Consider the following 16,599-nt stretch of genomic DNA (forward strand, 5'->3'; position numbering starts at 1 on the left):
CTTTGGGAGTTCTCTGGAGAGAACTTAAGGGTAACTCCTCTTGGATAATTGTTCTATTGATTTCAGAGTCATGGTGATATCATTGTTCATCAATGATATCCATATTTCTATTTCTGAAGGTAAACCATTTTTAAATAAACGGACCAAAATTTCTCTCCCTCTCTTTCTCTTTCTCTCTCTCTCTTTTTTTCTCACACTCATAGCAAATAAAATAACAGTGACTGGTGGTAACTATAGTTTCAGTTATACAACAAAGTGAAAAAATTTATTGACACCTCAGTTTTGTTGGATCTCTACCTACCATCTCCAATGGGTCAGATTCTCTAAAGGACTTTAGCAACTTGAAGTTTGGAGGTTTCTATATCCCAGAAATCAGGATCATCTGACATTTTACCCTGAGCTCAGGTCCATTAAAAATCATTTTTCCTTTTCCTTTTGAGAAAGTTATTATCCAGGATCTTCTCTCTTGGTTATAATAAGGGCAAACCGAAGATCTATATACTAAAGGGGTGGATGCAGAAGGACTAATTTCTCTCCTTGTGTATTTAAATGAAGATAAGTGTTAATGAACATGTTAGGTTATACAAAGATTATTAAACTGACAATCACCTCTTTCTAGGATGTTGCATTACATAAGCATGTTCTCACATACATCACACACACACACACACACACACACACGTACATACACAAAGAGGGAGGGAGGAAGAAAGAGGGACAGAAAAAGATCCCATGGGAGAATATTGATTATTTTTAATGGTCTGATTTAGCTTCTCAATTTAGTTTTTATGTCTTTTTCTTTTAAAGTAGATCTTTAAAGTATATATTTTATTCAAGTTACAAAGCACCAAGGAGTGTAGCTCAAGACAAAGTGGAATTATGTGAATTTAGAAAAAAAGTGATCAAAATTGTGGTTAGAATAACTGCATACATTTGTAATTTTGGCTTATTGGTATTTTATTTGAGATCTGTCAGAAACCATTAATCAAATCTCTGTGTTTACATGGTGCTCTACAACCATTATGCAAATAGAGAGGCCAGAAAACAAGCCCTGGCTACCAAGGAGCTTTCATTCCTGAGATTAATAGAGATAGGAATAGGATTAATTAAATTTTATATACACGGCACAAAGACTAGAGGATAGGCGCTGACCAGGTGTATAAATTAAATAAAAAATGGATGAAAACATCATTCTATGCCAAAAGGTCAATGAAGAGAGTGGAGGGAACAGTTAGAGTCATCATGGAAGTGTCATATTTAGAGAGAGAAAGAAATGGGAAGGCTTTATGGACAGGGTAAGATTTCAGTAGTTGCCTAAAATAAGGGGCAAAAGAGGAATTATGAATCACTTCTTCATATTCACAATAAATACAAGCCTTTCTCAAGAATCTTTTAAAAATCTTTGGCCCTTCTTCATACTTGCTTTTTTGAAATAGAGATAGCACTTCTGTTAGAAAGGATAGAGTAAAACTTTTAGCTGTGAAGGCATCATAAGCTAACATTTATTGATGCATATTATATGTTAAGTACCACTGTAGATGTTATTAAATTCATAACCTCCTTCAATACTCCCAATAACTTTATGAGCTAAATATTACTATCCTTATTTCATAGAAGTGGAGGGTAAGGCTTGGAGATATGAAATACTTTGCTTAAGAACATGTAGGTAATAGGGCAGAACAGTCCTATAACCCAGATTATCATTCCTTACATGCCTTGCTTTAGCCATGACACATCCACACTCATCCACCCTCCATGAGACCCCGGTGAAGTTGAGCAATGCAGCTACAATTATCTCAATGGTCTACAAAGAACTCAAATTTTCTTTTTTTTAAATTTCAGAATATTACAGGGATACAAATGTTTTGGTTACACAAATTGCTTTTGTACAGTTTGAGTCAAAGTAGTAAGTATGTCCATCACCCAGATAGTGTGCATTATACCCGTTAGCAGTGGATTCACCCATCCACCCGCCCCCAATCTGCTTGAATTCCATTGAATTTTACTACCATATATGCACATGAGTTTTGATCAATTAGTTCCAATTTAATAGTGAGTACATGTGGTGTTTGTTTTCCATTCTTGCGATACTTCATTTAGCCTTTCAATTGAAAACTAGATCTTTCTAGTAAGCTTCATTCAGTTCCCAGTAAGATTCTGGATATTCGTTTGTACAGTGGTTCTCAAACTTGAGCAAATATTTAGAATCAGCTGGAAGAATCAACTAGAAGACAGAGATTTCTGTGTCCCATCCAGATTTTTTGATTCAGTGGATCTGGTGGGTTTGAGAATTTGCATTTCTGACAAGTTTTTGGTTGATGCTAATTTGAGACTATCAGGTGTGAAAAATAATAGAGAAGTTAAGTGTGACTCCAAGTTTTTGACCTGAGCAATTGAAAGAAGGAAGTTGTCATTGCCATTGACTGTGATGAGGAAGATGCAGGTGGAGCAGATTTAGTTTCAGAGATAATGAATTTGAGATATCTATTTGATATCCAGTTGGAAGAACCAGGAAGGCAGTTGGAGATTTTTATCTATCTATCTATCTATATATATCTCCGATATCCAAGCTGGAGATATAAACTTGAGAGTATTAGAATATAGATATGGGATGAAATCACTAAGTAAATCAGTGTAGAGAGAAAAGAAAAGGACCAAGGACAGACCTCTGGAGTGCTCCAACATTAAGAGTTTGAGAGAAAGAGCAGAATGAGTAAAGAAAACTGAAAGGGAAGGACCACAGAAGGAGAAACCAATACATTTCAGCATCCTTGAAGCCATGTGATCTGATTTTCATTTTAGAATGATCATTCTTACAACTGTGTTGAGAATAGACTTCAGTGGGCCATGGTGGAAGCATGGAGACAAGTTATGTGAATATTCCAATAATCTAGATGGTGTCAAATGATGTGATTCTTTTTAAAGAAAGAGGAAATAGCAGCATATTTCTGTGCTGATAGGAATGAATTAGAAGAGAAAAAAAATTGTTGGTGCAGAAGAAAGAGAAGAATGGCTGGAATAATATTCTTGGGTTGGTGAGAGGGATGTAATCTGATGCATGGGTGAAGGTGTAAGCCTTAAATAACATCAAAACCAGTTCAACCACAGTAGGAGAAGGGAAGGAAGTTTATGTGCCAGGATACAAGTGAGTGGGTTGATGTGGTGGTGAGAACCTACAAGTTTATGCTGCTTCTATTTTCTTAGAGAAATAGGCCACCTTTAGAGAGTAAGGATAAGGGATGTGTTGGGGGTACACAATGTGACCGACCCATTGAAAAATTTTAATGGAAAATTTGCTAGACCCCTTAAATGAAATAGATCAGCTAAGCTAATAATATTTAAGCTAAAATTAAGGAGGAAATAAGCCACTCCCTCTCTCCATTGCAATACCCATACCATACAGCTCCACCTCTTTCTCTAATGGGCAGCTGTAAGCTCTAATGGACAGCTGTAAGCGGTGAGGGTCATAAACTGAGGTAGAGTTCACCTCAAGACCACAGCTGCTACAGTGGACCTTACAGATACCCATCTTTGATAATGCTCTATGTCTCTACTCTCATCTAGCTTTCCCTGGACAGGAAGATAGGGGTCCCACAAAGCTGAATCCTTGTTGAGGAGTTGCTATTTATACTACATTAATTATAAATCCAATTCAAGGGTGTAAATGCACATTATAGGAGTATTCTGCTATAGGGCCAAGTATAGGAAATTTGGGAATGATCAATTGGTGCTATTCCCATATTTTGAGTTTTTGGTCACAACATGTAAATAAACAGCCCTCTTTTTTTTTTTTTCAGTGCTTGAATAGTGTAATTAATTGAATCAAACCATACGAGTGATCTTAGGAGAACTGGTGGTATAGGCCATGTGTAAATTAATCAAGTTAGGATAAAAGCTGCTGTGCAGTAGATAAAATGTTTGTGGTTAACCTAGGAGAAATTATGGAAGTAAGTGTAGTGAGAATCATGGTTTATAAAGAGAGGGGAACCATGATTCTCTTAAACCTAGAATAGCTGAAGCAATTGAGGGAAGCCGGCAACTGTGAGTTTATCTTGTCTCTGAACAATTAGGGCACCTGTTCATTTAACTGTGGCATGTGAGAGGGTATATTCATATAATGGATGAAACACTGTGGATGTACCCCTAGCCAGTATCTCTATAAGATACAAATCTCATTGGTATTTTAGAATTAATGGATTAACTAAATCTTGTAATACTAGGCACCAATTTAATAGCATGAATGTAAATCTAGGGTATGGAAAACTAGGAAGAATCAGTGCACCTCTAGGCTGGTTTTTCACAGTTGAATTATTGATTGATTTGGTCAAGGTTTTCTCAAGTCTTAGTTATGAAACAATGATTTGCTTATAATAGGTGTTCAATAAACATTAAGGATTGATTGTCTGATGACCTAAATCATATTAAGTTGCTGTTTATAAACTCTTGTTTTCTGAGCTACACAGATTTCTTGCTGATTAGCTTTTTACAGGAAAGCTTTCTTTTTGTTTTTTTTACAGATATGATTTAAAGGTGATCTCAAATGTTGCTACAGAAGGGAAAGTGGGTGACATTCTTAGATTTCCTGGTAGCAAAATCTATGTACAATATGTGTTTGGATAATATAATTATTTTTAGGTGTATATTTGGCTGTGATATTCATGAATTTACATTTGTTTGTGAAAGAAAAGTATCATTCCTTCCTCAATTAAAGAGATTAATGATTTTTTTGACTTTAAGATTTTGGAAAGAAAGTCTATCCCATTACATGAGTCTCACATGTAAAAAAAAAAAAAAGAAAAAAAAAATACATCCTGGTTCACAGTGTTTGAGACATTTCTATCTCTCCATGAGAAAATATCCACGGGTAGGTTTGCATGCCTTCTCCAGTAAGCATGGAGATTATGATTACAAAGAAATGTGAAAGAGTAGTAAATGAATATCAGATTATCAAAAATCTCATGAAGGTTTATAATGATGAATTAGAAGAAGAAATAAAGGTACGGAAAATATAATATTTATATTTCTAAGAGGAATAGGTTTTCTAATGAATGAATAAAATGTTTACCATTTTCAGACTTTTCAGTCACTCTTCAGTTAGTAGCTTTGCAATCAATTTATATGTATTCAAAATGATTTTGTATTCTGCTTTTTACGCAGTTGGGAGATATTGGAAATGTTAGAGATTGTGAGGATTGCATAAAATAATAATCCTATCTGTAGTATAACTTTGTATTTAGTAATTGTGCAAAAGTTTACACTTACTTTAGAAATATAGACTCTAAATTTAACAATTAATAAAAATTGGGAGAAAATCTAGATTTGGAACTTCCTGTTCTATTTTTCTTTTATGGTTTCTACTCTTTGTTGAACTTCTCATTTTGTTTGTGTGTTGTTTTTCTGATTTCATTTAGTTGTCTATCTGTATTCTCTCATAGTTCATTAAGCTTCTTTAAGATGATTATTTTGGAATTTTTTTGGTCAGGCAAAAATTCTCTATTTCTTTAGGGTCAGTTACTAGTGTTTTGTTACTTGGTGATGTCATGATTCCCTGATTGTTTTTGCTCATTGTGGCCATGCATTGGTGTCTGAATATTGGAAGAAGTGGGTACTTACTCCAGTCTTTACCGACTAGTGTCAGCAGAGAAAGCCCTTCACCAGTCAGCCCATCCAGAGATTCTGGGCAGGCTGTCTGGCATGGTCTGTGGGTAGCCTTACTGCTGGAGTCCTCAAGCAGGCTAGTCTGATCCCTGGGTCAGCAGGTGAGTAGTCCTGGTGCCTGGATTTGCAGGATTGGGCCTGGAACCTGGGTCCACTGGGGTGAGCCTGGAGCTTGTATTTGCTGAGGAAGACTTAGATCCTGGGTCCATAAGGGTTGGTGTGGCATTGTATCTACTAGGTTAGACCTGTTGATTGACTGGGTCCATGGGGACCAGTCTGGATCTTGGGCCTCAGTGGTAGTATTGGATCTTCAGTCCACAGGAGCTAGTCTGATGTCAGGGTCTACTGGGGTGGGCCTGGATTCTTTCTCTGGAGCAGGACTGAACCTTAGGTCGACTGGAGCCTGGGGCTGCAAGGACTCACCTGGTGCCTGGAGCTATGGGGGCTGGCCTGGAGGCTGGGTTTGCTGGGTTCTGGCCTGCAGGGGAGGTCTGTGAGGGCTTGTCTAGAGCCTGAAGCCAAGGAGCCAGCTTGGCTCTGGGGCACACCTGGAGGCTTGATCTTTGGGGACAGGCTTGGGTCCTATGACTACAGAGGCTGTCAGGGCATTGAGGTTTACTGGGAATGGCATGGACCCTGGGTGTGCTGGAACACTTCTGGACCCTGGATATTCTGGAGCGTGGGGCCTTGGGACCCAGCCTAGAGCCTGGAGACATAGGGCCTGGCCTGGTACTAGGCAGGCCTGGAGCCTTGTTCCCACAGATGTCGACCCAGCACTAGCATCTACTGGGATAGGTTTGGACCCTGAGTCTGCTGGAATAGGCCTGGACTCTGGGTTTGCTAGAGTGGGGGCCCTTGGGCCCTGGCCTGGAATTGAGGTCCACAGGGACTGACGTGCTGGAATGGGGCTGGATGCTGGGTTGTGGGTGCTAGCCTCAAGTCTGGGGCTATGAGGCCTAGTATAGTGCTGGGCTGTTCTGGAGCCTGGGATGGGCCTTGAGCCTGAGGGAGCTTCTTCTCTATTAGAAACTATGATTTCTAATCTATGTTATCCTTAAGAAATTATATTGTTTTCTCAAGTTTTTGCCTTCTTATGATAAATTCTGGAATTCAAATTATACATTGACTGTTAAGAAATTTTAATTTTAAAATTTGATTAATTTACTCTAATAGTTTTATTTAAAAACATCAAATAAATTTACTTTCATAAGATGATTTATGAATGGTTAGTTTTATGCTACTTTTTTAAACAATAAAATATTCTTAGGAAAGATGAGGTTTAGGCTGTATTCCTAGGGCAATAGTCTCAACTCTTTTTGGAATAAGGCATGATAAAATACAATAAAACAAATTTACAATAATATATCCAGACCCATATATGAGAAATGAGGAAAGTGATTTGTCGTGATCTGTAGAGGCACACCAGACATTTTCTATAATTTTGGCTGTGACCAAATAAATAATTAAACTGGGTTTTGCACTCAGGTTTGTCAATTCAAATTCAGAGAATTATACTTATTCATTCATGTTTTCTGTACCTCTTATAAACATTTATGCTCTTAAATTGATTCCTAGCATACCATTGTTTGTCCACAAACATTTCAAATTTCATACAAAGAAATAAAAGAATGCATAGAAAAGTCAGACAATGTCATTAAGCCAGCTATTGGACTGTTTATCATAGTTTGTCATTTGATAAAATATGGAGCAGCAATTATTAGATTAACAGTTATATTGGATACCCCATCTTTGTGTTCAGTGATTTGTCCTATATTGTGGTCATGTTGTTCCCTTAAGTGGAATTTGTAGTTTCCAGTACAGCAGAAAGTCCCAAGTCCAGGACTCTGATTCTCATCCTCTGTGCTACTGATGGCAATGCTTCCCAGTAAACTCACAAAAACCATGTGGTTGGCTTATTTAGAATCATGTATTTTTAGTTCTCCCTTGGATTAAACTCAAAGGTTTCAAGGAATGATATTCCAAAATTTTCAGAATGTTATTAAATATGCTTTGGTGTAATCATCAATTTTTAATATCTTGATACTCAAATTTAGTCTGTTTGTTGTCTTTGAATATTACAGTCTTCAAACTGATATCCCTGTTTTCAGCTTTGTCTCTCCCCTATGTAATTGCTAATGCCCAAATTAGCCTTACTGGTTTTATTTATTACCCCTCTCTGTCTTGTAAATTATTCTTTGGGATTCTAGAATTGCTTGCAATTTCCTTATTTACATGATTCCCTTGTTTCTGCAACTTTGTTCTTGGTGCCTTTTAGCGGGAAAATCTTTCCCTTTCTCTTTACCTGATTACTCCTACTCACCTTTTAAAACTCTATCTTGACCCCTCCAGGAATCTGTCCAGATAAGTCTTCCACCCCTGACCTGGATGACTGTCCTTGGTGCCTTTGTAATATAAGAACTTTTGGAGTTCAAGTCCGACTACTTACTCCCTCTTTCCTCTGGGCTTCCTTTCAAAGAAGCTACTGTGTTAAAGAACAATAGTCTGATAAGGAACAAAGGAATAATTTATTAATTTCTGTACATGTGCTTGATAATCCCCACTATATGGGAAATGGGATTGGAGAACATGACTTAGGTTAAGAGGTTTAAACCAGGTTCCTTAATGCTAACTACCTGTATAATCTCTTCTACCTTTGTTGAGCAAAGAGTGAAACAGTAAAGACAACCTTTTTCTTTTTCAGTTCTATGTACATCTATCCATTCACACAGCTGTTAGGGATAATTGGAATCTTAGATTTAAAGAAAAGGGAGTAGGATAAAAAGACCTTGTTTATGCATCTTGACCCAACTCTCATTTTCAAGTCCGATTTTACTCTATAGCTGAGCCTCACTAGCTGACTTGAAATGCCAGCCCTCATCCAGTCCATTCATTCAACAAAAGTGTTTGAGGATTATCTATGCCTCAGTATCTTCTGTTCTGGTTACTGCAGATGTAACAGTGGAAAACTTAGAAACTAGAGGCCTCTCATTCAATTTACATTAGGGTGGGAGTTCAGAAGGGATCTGTGACTCCTGAAATGCTTCATAATCTGCATTTACCATCTGTGTCCTGTGTAACTTCTGAATCTCTCTAGATGCCGACTTCTGTTTTCAGTTCCCACTAAAACACCATACAATTATCTCTCCATAGCCTGTCAGTGCAGTCATTGTAAATACACAAGTGCCAAGTATGCTTGGCAATATAGTACATGGTATCTGTTCTTGTTTTGTATAAGTAATGCATATTCAATGTAGAAAAAAAAAAACAGATAATGTAGTTGAGAAATAGGAAAAACATTGAAATAGGAAAAAAACCCCAACAATACAGATACAGTCACTGCTAATATTTTATGATGAGGTCCCAAAGTGTGAGCAATCTGTTCAAGATGATAGAATTCGTGTTAGAGCTACAATTGGAATCAACTGATTTTTATATAGCATCAAACTTCAGGCTGACAATGATTGATGTAATGATAATGATAATGATGATGATATCAAAATAGCAACTATTTATTGTACATCTACTACGTCAGCGTCATAGGCTGTTTACTCATCTAAACTTCACAATACACTTATAAAATAGACATTACTATTCCCATTTTATAGATATATTATAGAAATAGACTCAGAAGAATTATATGTATATATATTTCTTGAACAATGCTTTATTTCCAAACATAATTTTTGAGAAGACATTGTATATTTATATGCAAGTATACATAATTCATCTAAATTCAGAATGTCTTCCAAAGGTCACACAATGCTTGGAAGAAATCCTGAGATTATTTTAGAGTAATAGCCCAAGAGGAGTTTAAAAGAAATAAATAATCTTCTTTGATGGCTGGAACAATTCCTCATGTCAGAAAATCCCAGGTTGGGAGAAATAACAGCTAGAGTGATTTGACATATGAATTGGAAGGAATAGATTGTTGTTCTGTTGTGAGTAGGCCATTTATGTTTTAAAAGTTGTAATGTTTTTACTTAGAGAATAAATTGGATTTCTAGGCATGTATGGTATATACCACAATTTAAAATTATTAGACTTCATATTTTTAAGTTTTTTCAGTTTGAAAGAACAAGGCTGTCCTGCAAATACCAGGCAAATTGCTCTGTGAGTCGTACTGGTAGATCACCTCTGCATGGAAATGCTCAAGGGAGTACTGAAGTGTCCTCGTAATTTTACAGCCTCTCTGAATGGTATTCCTAGAACTCCAATCATTTTCAAATTGAAGCACTTTCATAATTTTAAAATTTTATGAGCAATGTAAAATTATTTTAATATTTTATAACTTTGTATTTTTAAATAATTCTTAAAATAATCCACACCCAAGTCTGTTTCCTAATGTAATATGTGATTAAAACTTTATCATTTGTGCAAATCAAATTAGCTTTGAAAAATCAAGAAAAGTCTTCTCATTTGTAATAGATCTCCAGAAATAAAAAGCATTTAGTCAAAAGGCTAGCATGATTTTTGTGAGTTGAAACAGACAAAATAATAGAGTTAATTGATGATTTTACAAATGATTTTTATGAAGTAATTTGACTGAGTGTCACATATATTAATAACAATGTGACAAAAGAGAGACATAGATCTTTTAGTGGTGGTTCAAAGTGATTGAAATGGAGAAAAGCTAGTATAGCTACAATTTCTGTAGCTTCACTATTTGCTACAGAATTATTCAACAAAACAATGTGGACTCATTTATATCCAGTGACCTTACTGTATGTCCTGGAGATATCATAGTTATCTTGTGCTATTATGCTTTCTTTAGAAAATGTAAGATTAATATTAGTTTAATTGAAAGACTGAACAGAAACACTGACATCCATTCAACCAAATCATTAAATTCAACACTCCATATGGACACAAAGAACATCTAATTTATCCAATTAAAATAATTTCCATGCCCTTCAAAGGTGTATTGCCATAACAAGAGATGAACCACTTTTTAATAATGCTACACTCTGTACTCTTATGTTGACTTTAACAGAAAAGAACTATTTTATTTGGTGGACTAGGTAACTGGGATCCTAAGCCTAAGCATCATGTAATAATAAAGAAAATAATAGAGTCTCCTTTAATAATACTGCTGCTTGAAAATTTTGGCAAATAAATGTATTTACTTTGTTTTGGGTTCCACATGAATTATTTTATTGGCAGGTTTATTTATTAATTATACAGAGCAGTGGTTTTGAGAAGCTCAAGCAAGCCTACTGAATAATAGATAATGTAGTCTTCCCAATAAGTCCACCAGGGATATTCAAGTTATTCCTGACAATAACAAAAAATGTTCTGAAACAGAAGCAACTTATGAAAAATATCTGAAACTTGAATTCAAGTGCATAGGAATATAAAATAATTTTCTATTTTCCTAAGTGAACTGTAGGAAAAAAATGGCCTCAGCATCACAGTAAAGATGATATAGACTTCCAAGAAACTCTAATATAAAATACCATAGCAGAGAGACCATCAAGAGAAAGACCTATTATTTTGGAAATAAACTGAGAGATATTGTAGTTGAATAAATCTTAAGCCTAAGAAAATTAAACATATTTTCACAAGCAAATAGATAATCTAAATACATTTATGTTTTCTGATCCAAATGAGTTAAATCCCAGAGCACTGATAGAATTTATAGATCATAGTCTCGTAGAAAACAGAAGTGATGGAAGATTAGAGTACAAAATTTTTAAATTAATATTTCAAAGTGAGAAAGAAAGGTAACTCTAAAAATTAGAGACCAGTGACCTATATTTTGACCTAAAGGCATCTGTACTATATTATCTAAAATAATTCCTGAATACATAGAAAATAAAGTAATAACCACTATAAACTAGATTGGTTCATGTCCCACTAAAATATTATGAATATTATTATTATTTTTTTTGCTGTGTTCACTAGACAGGTCAATCAGAGAAATATGGTAGAATTAGTGTAACTGAATGTCCATCACGGCATTTAAGAGTGTCTGATGCTAAACTATTGAACAGTTTGGAGACATGCAGCTTATGTGATAGCATAGGCAGGCAGGTTAGTAACTTACTGATTGAGTGATTATATCCCCAAATATTCTTCTTAATGGATTGATATCTGTAAGGGTGATCTCTATTAGTGTGCAATGGGCTCTATCTTTGGACATCCCTTGGTCAATGTCTTTATTAAAAATTTGGGTGAGGATCATAAATGGCACAATAATCACTTTCAGAGGCAATGTGAAGGTAGAATAAAAAGTAAACTCTACAAAAAATTCTTTATTGCTTGGCACAATAAAAAGCATTATGGTGGCCATTCACTATGCATTTGCTAAATAAATAAATTATTTCTCCAAAGAGGTCTTAGGTTGAGCAGTTGATTTACTCTCTAACAAAAATATTTAAGTAGGAGAAAAATGCCAAGTTACAAATGAAGAGTCATAGAAAAAGAGCATAAATGCACAAATTCTTTAGTTGGTAACAAGTTACTTATTAGTTACCAATGAGATGTAATTCCCCATGAATCAGCCTGTCCTTACCATATAACTAATCAGAACTTTGGTCATATTAATGTTTAATGAAATATATGGTAGTTTATAAATGAAGGAAATGATGGTTCCACTATATGCCATGTCAGTCAGATAATAACTGGAATCCTAAGTTCCAGGCGCTATTCTTCATACTAGGCATGGATAAACTAGAGCAGATCTAGAGAGAAAGGTGGAAGGCAGTTGTGGAAAACAACTGTGTGGTTAAGATGTTTGTACTAAATATCTTCCTCTGATATATTATTCATAATATTTTATGTTGATTTACAAAATGTGGGAGGGGGCAGATATCTCAATTTCTGTCCACTGAAATCTCATGTCCAATCTACTATTTTATGGAAACTGTTTTCCACATAATCATTAATATTCCAATATATCCAGTACATCCAATACCATATGTTCTGTTATGTTCAATACTCCAAGAAATTCTTACTTTGTCTTTTCAGTTGCATTTGACACTGTAGATAACCTTCCCCTCCTATTTTGAAATTCTATTTCCTTGGCTTCCAGGATACCAACCACACTATCCTAACTTTCTTTCTGTTTCTGGCCACAACTTCTCATCCTTTAAAGACTGCTTTTCTTCACCTCCGTTAGATACTGGCATTCTTCTCTGCTTTGTCTTGTTTCCCCTCCTTGTGTCACTGGGCACTCTCTTTCTAGAATCATCTTCGATTGTCATCCATGTGGTGAAGGCTCCCAACTCTGTTTATTAGTTAGTTTCAGACCTTTCCTGAATTCCAGGCTTTCTTATCCAGTGACTTATTGAATATTTCCACTTGGATGGGAACATATTTTGGTAAAAGGTGTGAGGGAAGGAGCCATTTATTCTTCAAATTGCAAGCCAGTTATTCCTACCTGGTTTTTCTGTTAGATGACAAACGAATGAAGGCGTACATGTCTTGTTTAAGGTCACGTCTACAGCACCAGCCCACTGCCTGACTGAGTAGGCAGTTAATCACTACTGATTAAATGAATGGCTCAATGAATCAGTACGGGAATCATCAAGCTCAAACCCTTCACTGTAAATAAGTTTTCCACAGCAATTGCTTTGGTCAAAGCTACCATAATTTTCATCTGGGATTCAGCAATAGAATCCCAGTTGATCTCCCTGAAAAAAATCTTGCTTTTAGGAAGTTTTCATAAATCAATCTATGTTTTATAAAGCAGCCAAAGTTAGCCTCTAAAACACAAATCTGATCAGATTATACTCTCGTTTAATACCTTTCAAAGGATTTCTACTGTTGGTGGGAAAAAATAGACATTCCTGAGCTTGGTCTATAGGAACTCTACAGTGTGTTTTCTGTTTTCATATTTATGACAATCACTTGATGTTTTCCCCATCACTTTTTATGCTACCAATATCCTGGTTGTTTTTCTTCTTTAAATGTGCCATACTCTTCCTCATAACCTCTATTTCCTCCTGGCTAATTGTCTTTAGGTCTTGGCATACAGTTATTTCCTTTATTTTTTTTTTTATGCTCAAGTTATCTTTCCCTTTGGCTTCCAAGGGTATTCTGTACTGCCTTAGCATAGCACTCATTCTTACAAATTTTCATATCTTGTTTAATTATAAGTCTTCTCCACTAGATTGCTCTTTGTGTCGGGCAGGACTAGGTCAATCATGTCTATGGTTAGTTTCCTGGCTCCTGGTATAGTGCTTGGCTCTTCATAGGCATGCAATTGTTGGATGCATGAACAGAGCTACTGTAGCATGTTCACAGATTGCCCTTCTTGTTTCTATTGGATTGTGCTATTCATCTAGATTTGATACAATTTAATACATGACAAAGAAAATCAAACACCACTAAAATCATTCTGTTTTGAAGTGCAGTAATATATTTGCAGACCAGAGGTTTAATTAAAAATGAATGACTTGTGTAAAGAAATATAACAATTGGATCCACAGAACTGGAGTCTATAGTCTATTAACTCTAGTATTTGTAATGTAGTATGGAAAATAATGTGTCTAAAAAGAGTTAGGAACAATATTTAAATAGGTTTAGTATTATTTCAAAATTAGTTGGGGAATCACTTAAATGGAAAAGTTAAAAGAAAAAGACCAGTGTACTTTATATAAAATATCCAGAATTTAGTATACAGAACTAAAATTTTGGTTTATATGTGTTTTAACTTAATCGCATTATTTAGTCCTATAGAAACTCTAGGAGATTTGCGACATATTGACAGATTTAAAAAATGACACACAGAAAGGTGAACATGCACCAAATAAATGAGTTACTAAGTGCAGGGTTGCACCTCAAACCTAAATCTTCTAACTCCTCACCCCATGTTTTATGCAGTAGGCTAAATAGACTATCTTGTAACTCACTTTACATAATTTTCTGGTCCATTTGATCACTTGCTTCAGTAAATGTGCACCTCCATTAGTTCACTTACCACTATATTTTGCCTTCGTTGTATCTCCATTTTAGCCCAGAGCAAACAATTCATTTTAAAAATGTGGTTTCCATAAAGTATGAGGAAAGTAGGGAAAGGAGGACCTCCAAAGACCCAATCATCTTCCTCCAGAAATGATAGACACATGAATTTTATAGAGAAGTCAGTCCTCTTTTTTTAATTAAGGGGAAATTGAGAATTACATTTTAAAAACAACATATATAGGATGCTTACCTAGTTATAAGTGCTCTGCATGTATTGGCTTTTGTAACTCTCAAATTTCAAGCCAGTTTTTATTCAACATAATCCCATGAAGTAGGTACTGTTGCTGTGCCCATTTTTTAAATGAGGAAACTAAGGCATGGGAGAGGTTCAGAAACTTGTCCATAAGTGGTAAGTGTGTAGACAGGATTTTAACCTAGGCCATTAGGACCCAGAGTCTACTTGACAACCTGTTTCTCAATAACCATTTTCTCCTCACTTCCTTAGATCTCTTCAATTCATTTATTCAACAAACATTTATCAAACACCTAACATTGGTCAGGCACTGGAGGGGAAAATCATATATAGATCTTGCCCTTATGGAACTTTACTAGCTTATTTCTACTGATATTGAATATTCTGTAGAATGTAGTTTTTTTTCTTCCTCAATTGGATATCTAATGGGGGTCCAAGTATATAACAAGATGAGAAATTGGTGTTTGGAAAGCTATTGTAGTGTAACAGGCAAACTCATATAAAGTTTCTTTTTATTGAACAAAAGAGACTATAAATTTGGATATGAATTTTCTTTGCAAGTATGAGCATGAGCAACTGAGATTACAGGCAATAGAAGTATAAATGGAAGAGATTGGGAGAAACATGGGAAGTGTGTGTGTATGTGTGTGCACATGCTTGCATATTCTTTTTTTTAAATTTCAGAATATTATGGGAGTACAAGTTTTGGTTACATGGATTGCTTTTGTACTGTTTGAGACAAAAGTTATAATAGTGTGCCTATCACCCAGGTAGTATATTAATACATTGTTAGGTATGATTTCACCCATGCTCTCCTCCACCCTCCCACCTGTTTGATTTCCATTGAGTTTCACTTCCTATTGTGCACATGAGTGCTGTTTGGTTAGTTCCAACTTAATAGAGAGTACATATGGTGCTTGTTTTTCCATTCTTGAGATACTTCACTCAGGAGAATGGTCTCTAGTTCCATTCAGATTGTTACAAAAGGTATTAATTCATTTTTTAAATGTCTGAGTAGTACTCCATGGTATGCATATACCACATTTTATTAATCCACTCATGAATTGATGGGCACTTGGAGTGATTCCACATCTTTGTGATTGTGAATTGTGCTGCAATAAACATTCTAGTGCAAGTGTCTTTTTGATAAAATGACTTTTTTCCTTTGGGTAAACACCCAGTAGTGGGATTCCTTGATCAAATGGTAGGTCTACTTTTAGTTTTTTGAGGAATCTTCATAACTATTTTTCATAGAAGTTATACTAGTTTGCAGTCCCACCAAGAGTGTATCTGTATGTACACCAGCATCTATTGTTTTGGAACTTTTTGATAAAAACCATTCTCACTGGGATTAGATGATATCTCATTGTGGTTCTGATTTACATTTCCCTGATGATTGAGCAATTTTTCATACGTTTATTGGCAATTAGTCTATCTTCTTTTGGAAAGCTTCTGTTCATGTATTTTGCCCACTTTTTAATGGGGTTGTTTGATTTTTTCTTGGTAATTTTCTTGAGTTATTTGTAGATTCTTGTTATTAGCCCTTTATTGAATATATAGTATGCAAATATTTTCTCCCATTCTGTAGGTTTTCTGTTCACTCTGTTGATTGTTTCCCTGGCTGTCCAAAAGCTTTTTCATTTAATCAAGTCACATTTATTTATTTTTGTTGTTGCTGTCATTGCCCTTGTGGTCTTATTCATAAATTCTTTGCCTCAGCTGATATCTAGAAGAGTTTTCCCTACATTTTCTTCTAGAATTATTATGGTTTCATGTCTTAGGTT

This window comes from Eulemur rufifrons, chromosome 15, assembly GCF_041146395.1.
Source record: "Eulemur rufifrons isolate Redbay chromosome 15, OSU_ERuf_1, whole genome shotgun sequence".
Lineage (NCBI taxonomy): Eukaryota > Metazoa > Chordata > Mammalia > Primates > Lemuridae > Eulemur > Eulemur rufifrons.